This window comes from Hoplias malabaricus, chromosome 9, assembly GCF_029633855.1.
Source record: "Hoplias malabaricus isolate fHopMal1 chromosome 9, fHopMal1.hap1, whole genome shotgun sequence".
Classification (NCBI taxonomy): Eukaryota; Metazoa; Chordata; class Actinopteri; order Characiformes; family Erythrinidae; genus Hoplias; species Hoplias malabaricus.
The window spans coordinates 37,306,622-37,314,283 of NC_089808.1; positions in this window are offsets into that span (position 1 = coordinate 37,306,622).

The following is a 7,662-nucleotide window of genomic DNA, read 5'->3' on the forward strand; positions in this document are numbered from 1 at the left end:
TTAGTGAACCCCAGAAATCATTGGAGACCCTTTATCAGAATATCATCCAAGTAAGCAATGACAAATTTTCCAAGCATATTTCTGAGTACATCATTGATAAAAGATTGGAAGACAGAGGGTGCTACTGCCAAACCAAATGGCATTACTAGATATTCATCATGTCTGTTACTAGTTGAAAAGTCTTCACTCATCTCCCTCCTTTATTCTTATCAAATTATAAGCACTATGGAGACTAGTTTAGTAAAAACCTTTGCTCCCCTAATCTGTTCTAAGGCCTCATGCATTAGTGGTAATGGATATGGATATTTCTTATTTATTTGGTTTAAACCTCTATAGTCAATGCATGGTCTTAAGCCTCCATCTTCCTTCTCCACAAAGAAGAATCCTGCTGAGACTGGTGAGGTGGAAGGACGGATGAAATCCTGCTGTAATTCTTCTTTTATGTACTCTTCCATAGCTTGGTTCTCTGCTTGTGTGAGAGGATAAATTTGAGCCTTAGGAAGATTAGCTCCCTCTATGAGGTCTAAAATACAAACATAGAGATGATGTGGGGGAAGTGACATGGCCTTTACCTTACTGAATACTTCAGTAATATCATTATTCTCATGAGGAATGTCAAGTCTTGTCCTAATATCAGGGCTCTCAATAGAGGTTGAATGAATATTAATTTGTGGTCTTGATAAACAATGTCTCAGACAGTGTGGAGACCAAGACAAAACCTCCCTTTCCGACCATGAGATAACTGGTTATGTTTCATTAACCAGGGCAACCCTGAAATAACTGGATAATCAGAAGGGTCTATGACAAAAACTGATTTCTTCCTTGTGGAGAGCACTAGTTTCTAACAAAACAGGAACAGTCATTTGAGAAACCAAACCAGTTCCTAGGGAGTCCCCATCAAGGGCTGATAGCTGTAGGGATTTTTCCAGGGACAACACAGGAATCTTCAATGGTTCCACCACAGCCGCAGTTATGAAGTTTCCTTCTGCTCCCGAATCAATCAAGGCTGAAAACACATGAGAACAAGGCTGAGGGCAGTGGATAGTAACTGGAAGAGTGAAGGACCTAGAAACTAACCCCTTTATGGTTGTACTCACCAAATTAGCCTGTGAAGGCATCTCACGCTTTCTAGGGTTAGGTGTCTGATATTTGCGTGGACGAGCCTGACATTGACAGAGAACATGATCAGCTGTTCCACAATACATGTATAAACCTTGTGTCAGACGCGACGAATCACATTGCATGGGAGTAGGGTACTCGCTGAATACCTGACGAGTGAAAGAAGCAGGTGCCGGTAACGCCCTGTTGCGATGTTGCCGCAGGAGAGGAATGTGGGGGCCCTTGGCGGTCTTTCCAACACTGCGAGGTTTGCGAGTATTTAACAGTTGGTCAAGACGAATAGCCAAGTCGAATAATTCCTCCAATGTCAGACATAATCCGCAACGGATCTGCTGCCTTGATGTATTTTAGTGATTAGCTCGCCATTAAATCTCTCCTCATAAGGACGATCAAAAACAGTTTTAAAGTCTTTCTCAAATCTGTCGTAAGAGAGAGTCTGTACATGAGGCCAAACGGCCGTAGCCCAATCAAGGTCTTTACCAGTCAACTGATATACTATAATAAGGATATACGTGCAAAATCAGAGCATGGAGGGGAGCTATTAAAATATAACGAGCATTGCAGCAAAACCCCATACATTTATCCATTGAGCCATCATATTTCTCCGGTTTACTCACACTATATCAGTCTCGTACAGCTCCTTCGAATTCCATGCCATCCTGATGACTGCACCTGTAAAAATGTATGTGGTCGTTGTATACCGTCCCCCAGGGCAACTGGGTTGTTTCCTAGAAGAACTAGACACCCTGCTTTCATCCATCTCTGAACATGACTGTCCCATGCTCATTCTCGGTGACATGAACATCCACCTTGACACTCTGGCTGCTGCTGACTTCTTCTCTCTGACCCACTCCTTTGAGCTACAGCAGGTATGCACCCCCTCAACTCACAAAGCAGGTAATGCACTTGATCTCATTCTCACCCAACACTGCCTAATTAACTCTGTAAATTTTACTCCTCTACATCTCTCTGACCATTACTTTATTCAGCTCAATGTCTGTCTCCCTCAGCAACCCAATGTGTCCTCTCCCTCTGTCCCCTTCTGGCGCAATCTCTGCAACCTCCCACCCACTTCTCTGCCCTTGTGACTTCTGCTCTCCCACCCCCCAGCACCTTCTCATCTCTTGAGGTCAATGATGCCACAGAGTCACTCTGCACAACACTGAGCTCCTGCTTAGATCGCCTGTGCCCTCTGACTACCAGACCCGCAAGACCCATGCAGCCCCACCCATGGCTTACTGACTCCCTTCGATCAATGCGCACTAACCTCAGAGCTGCTGAGAGGAGATGGCGAAAAACAAAAGACCCATCACACCTGACACAACTACAATCCCTGCTCTCAGCCTTCTCAATAAATGTCACCATTGCAAAAAAGAAATTCTACCAAGACAAAATCAACAACGCTACTGACACCCGGAAGCTGTTTTTAACCTTCAAGTCTCTGCTGAACCCTCCACCTCCACCCCCTGCAACCAACCTCACTGCTGACGCATTTGCTGACTTCTTCACCAGCAAAGTTGCTGCAATCAACAGCTGGTTTTCTGACCCTTCTACACAGCCTCTGGCTCTCCCTTCGAATCCTCCTAAACCTATTGCTTCCTTCCCTTCTTTCACTCCTCTCACAGAAGACGAGGTATCAAATCTTCTTAGAGGTGGCCATCCTATATCCTGTCCACTGGATCCCATTCCTACCACCCTACAGCAAACCATAGCCCCATCCATTGTGTCCGCAGCCACTCATGTAATCAATTCTTCACTAACCTCTGGAACATTTCCAAACACCTTCAAGCAAGCTCAAGTAAGACCTCTCTTCAAAAAACCTTCTCTTGCTCCTTCTATAGTAGAGAACTACCGACCAGTCTCTCTCCTCCCCTTCCTGTCTAAAATCATTGAAAGAGCTGTCTTTAAGCAGGCAACAAAATTCCTCTCCCAACATAACCTTCTTGACTCAAACCAATCCGGCTTCAAGAGCGGCCACTCGACGGAAACTGCACTTCTGTCAGTAATGGAAGCTCTTAAAGATGCCAAAGCAACAGGCCAGTCCTCAATTCTCATTCTGCTCGACCTATCAGCAGCATTTGATACATTCAACCACCACATCTTACTAAACAAACTCACTGACATGGGCTTCAAGAACAATGCACTCTCCTGATTTGAGTCTTATCTCACTGGACGATCCTTCAATGTGTCATGGCTTGGACAAACATCAGCGCGACACCACCTCACCACAGGTGTGCCCCAAGGCTCAGTGCTGGGACCCCTCCTCTTTGCCTTGTACACCACCTCTCTAGGCCCAATCATACATTCGCACGGCTTCTCCTATCACTGCTATGCAGATGACACACAGCTCTATTTATCCTTTCCTCCAGGAGACACCTCAGTGGCAACTCAAATCTCTGACTGTCTCTCTGACATATCTACATGGATGAAGGAACATCACCTCCAATTGAATTTATCCAAAACTGAACTACTGGTCCTCCCAGCCAAGCAAGCTATTCTCCACAACATCAGCATCAAGCTAGTGTCCCTATCAGTGGCTCCCACCAAGGTTGTAAGAAACCTAGGTGTCATGGTTGATGACCAGCTGACCTTCGCAGATCACGTTACCGCTGTAGCTCGATCGTGCCGCTTCTCCCTATTCAACATAAGGAAGATTAGGCCATACCTAACTCAACATACAACACAGCTCCTTGTTCAGACATTAGTAATCTCCCGTCTAGACTATTGCAACACCCTCCTGACAGGTCTTCCGGCCTGTGCTGTGAGACCGCTACAGATGATCCAGAATGCTGCAGCATGCCTGGTCTTCAACCAACCTAAAAGAGCACATGTCACGCCCCTATTAGTTGAGCTGCATTGGCTACCCTTAGCTGCTCGCATCAAATTTAAATCACTAATGATGGCCTTCAGAGTATTCACTTGTTCTGCTCCCATCTACCTCAATAGACTCTTAAAACCATACGTTAGCGCTCGCCCTCTCCGTTTCTCAAAGGAGCACCAACTAACACGACCAACCCCCCGTACAGGTCAGTTGAGGCTATTCTCATCTCTGGTACCACGCTGGCGGCAACAGGAACCCTCTCCGCATTCAAGAAATCCTTGAAAACCCAGCTCTTCCAAGAGTATCTTTTGCACTGAATGTCTTTCTTTAATGCACTTATTACTTCCTGGCATATTGCACTTAATGTAAGGTATTTTGTATAATTTGTGCTGTAGTTTGAATGTTAGATCCTCTTTTGTAAGTCGCTTTGGATAAAAGCGTCTGCCAAATGCATAAATGTAAATGTAAACTATAGGGAGATGATGGACCAGAGGAAGGTAAAACTTCTGCTGATGCTGATTGTGGTTCGAGCAAAGGGGCAGGGTGTAGCTGATGAACAAGATCTTTTAGATATTCAGAAATAACCAACATTTGCTCTTGTTGTTGGCTCTGTTGTTGCCTCAGTAGAGTCACAGACTGTGATAATACCTGCAATATAGAATGATGTTGTCCTAACAACTGTCCTTGGTTACCAATAGCAGTTGTTAAGTCACCAGAACCTGCCATCTGCATTTTAAAGGCAAAGTATTCTGTCAGGCTATGTAAACAGGAGAGGCACTCGCGGGTTTTTAGCAGGAACAGTTTTACTTCAGAGAAGTTAAAGTGCAAAGCACACCATAAAGGGAGAGCAGTCACAACCAAAAGGGCAATCTAAAGAATTTTGAGGTACAGGCAGAGGTCAAAAACACAAAGTATCAAATACTAGCAGTCCTGATCCAAAAAAAACAGAGTCAAGAGAAATGTAAGAAATGATCATACAGGCATTAGCTTTCATAAACAAGGTTCACTCAGTAAGTAACATGAGAGTCAGCAATACTTCGCAAGTGGCAGATGCAAAAGCCTGGCTTTATATACTAACTGAATGATTATGTCCTGATACAAAACAGCTGTGACTTAAAACTCAGGCGACCCGGAGCGCACCAAAGAGTCCCCAGTGGTTGATGGAGTCATGTGACCATCCGCTGAACTATGGGAACTGAAGTCCCCAGAGTAATTCACAGACTCAAGTGGCAATGCGGCGTGAAGTGAGGGAGGAAGCGAGGCGTCCACAGAAACAGGTGTGACACCAGCTATTAGAATATGGTGGAGCATCCAGCCACTAGTGAATTCTCCTCTCATATATACACATGTATATGTGTGTTTTATATATATATATATATATATATATATTACCAAATTAAATGTAATATGTTCTTAACTGTGCTCCGGCCCAGGCCTTGACGATTACTTGTCCATCATCCTCGATCTTGCCGTCCAATTCAGGGAATCTGCATTTTATGAAGATCATCAGCAATTCTCTGCACGGGCCACTGCCCGCCTACAGCAATGGAACATCGCTTGCTACGGGGGCGCTCTGGATCTAGAACTCTACTGCTGTGTCTTTGCCGTTTGCATCGCTTCTATGCGACGTGTGTGGCAACCCATCCCATCCTGCCGCATCACGTTCGCTTCTCACACAAACTCCCACTTCTGCAACCGCTATTTTCCCCCACTTCATCCACAGCCACCATCGCACCATGTGTTACTACTTCCAGTTCTCACGATAGTCGCAGACGACGCCTGTCCTACCTCAACGGCCAAATGATTTCCTTCAGCTTTTCTCCCAGCCTTGTAGTCCTCCCCAACTCCTCCTTCTCCGCTCGCAATGTGCTATCAGCCGAAGCCGAATCTGATGTCGTTTCCTCACTTCTAGACAAGGAGGTCTCAGATGGTTTCATGATTGGCCCCTTCTCCACGCCTCCCGTCTCTTCGTTCCGCATCAACCCAATCGGCATTGCCACCAGAAAGTATTCAGGCAAGAAACGCCTCATCATAGACCTCTCGGCTCCCCACGGCTCCTCCGTGCCATCCATCAACAGTCTTATCCCCAGCACGGATTTTTCCCTTTTCTATACTCGAATTGAGGACGCTATTTCACTCATAAAGATCATCGGACACAGCGCCTGTTTGGCCAAGGCAGACATTGTCTCTGCCTTTAAAATCTTCCTACTCCATCCCGATTTCTGGCACCTTTTTGGCATGCACTGGCGATGCTCATATTATTTTGCCATCTGGCTGACTTTTGGTTGTAAAAGCAGCCCCAAGATTTTTGACTCGTTTGCCGAGGCCCTATCTTGGATATTGCTGAACATCTATCACCTGCCCTACATCATCCACCTCCTCGACAACTTCCTGTTGCTCGACATCCCTCCCTCCCCGTCAGCACGCTGCATTACCCAACTCGAACCTGCCTCCTGCTGCCTATGTGTTCCCCTCTCAGCAGAGAAAACCCTCGGTCCCAATACTTCACTTGAGTTCCTAGACTCCGCTAGTAAATCAGAGCTGAACTTCTGGCTCCTCCTCCGTCACTGAAATGGCATCTCATTCTTCTACAACGACACTCTTTCCAATCCCAAAGACCCCTTCATCGTGGCTGCTGCCATTCTTAGGGGGCACGAATGGGCCCATTGTGCCATTACCATTCATTCAGATAACGCATCAGTCGTAAACATAATTAATAAAGGGAGTTCAAAAGCACTGCCACTCGTTCTTTCTCTGCCGTCTCATTTGGCATTCAGTCATGCACCAATCCAATAGCTGACTCACTCTCTCATTTTCAATTTCAGAGATTCAGAGCATTGGCACCTCAATTGGACTTTCATCCCTCACAGACGCCTCCATTTTCAGAAGTCATCTTCCCACTTCATCCTGGCTTCGCCATCTTTCAGTCATCTCGCAAGACCTCATCCTCCAGGTTGTAGCACCCAACACAGTCTCTCATATATTGGACCGGCTGACTAACCTGCAGAAGTTTCCACATCTTGTTTCCATGCTTTGACTTCCAAACCACAACCTTGTTCATCACTTGTGCCAGCATACACTTCTCTATCTGACCATCCAAGTCTATCTAGCAGCCATCAATTTTTTTCCACAAACTCATCCTTGGTTCTCCACATCCTTATTCCCACTACCATCAGGTCACCCTGCTCCTCCGGGGCATTAAAAGGAACAAACCCAGTTTTCACCCTCGACGCCAGCCTCTTACTTCATACATCTTAGCATGTTGCCTCTCCACGCTACACTCAGGATAATTTTTCCCCACTCTCTCTTCAACACTCGAAGCCATGTTCCTCCTAGCCCTCTTTGGCTTCCTCCACTGCACAGAATTCATGGCATCTTCATCTTTACATCCTTCACACCACCCCAGTCTCACAGATGTTCAAATCTTCAATGCCACTACATTGATCTTCACTATAAAACACAGCAAAACTGACCAGTTTGGTAGAACCACTCCAGTATATCTGTTCAAACTGTCTTCCCTACTGAGTCCATTCGAACCACTCTTCTTTTCCACTCTTCAGACCCGTCACATGCAAGCCTCATCTCGACAGGAAAAAATTTTCACAACTGAACTTGGATCTGTCACCGCTCGCCATTGGTTCCATCTCCATCTCCGTCACATCCTTTGTCTCAGTGGTTTCAATCCTTCTTTCTTTCTCTGCTCACTCCTTTAGGATCGGTGC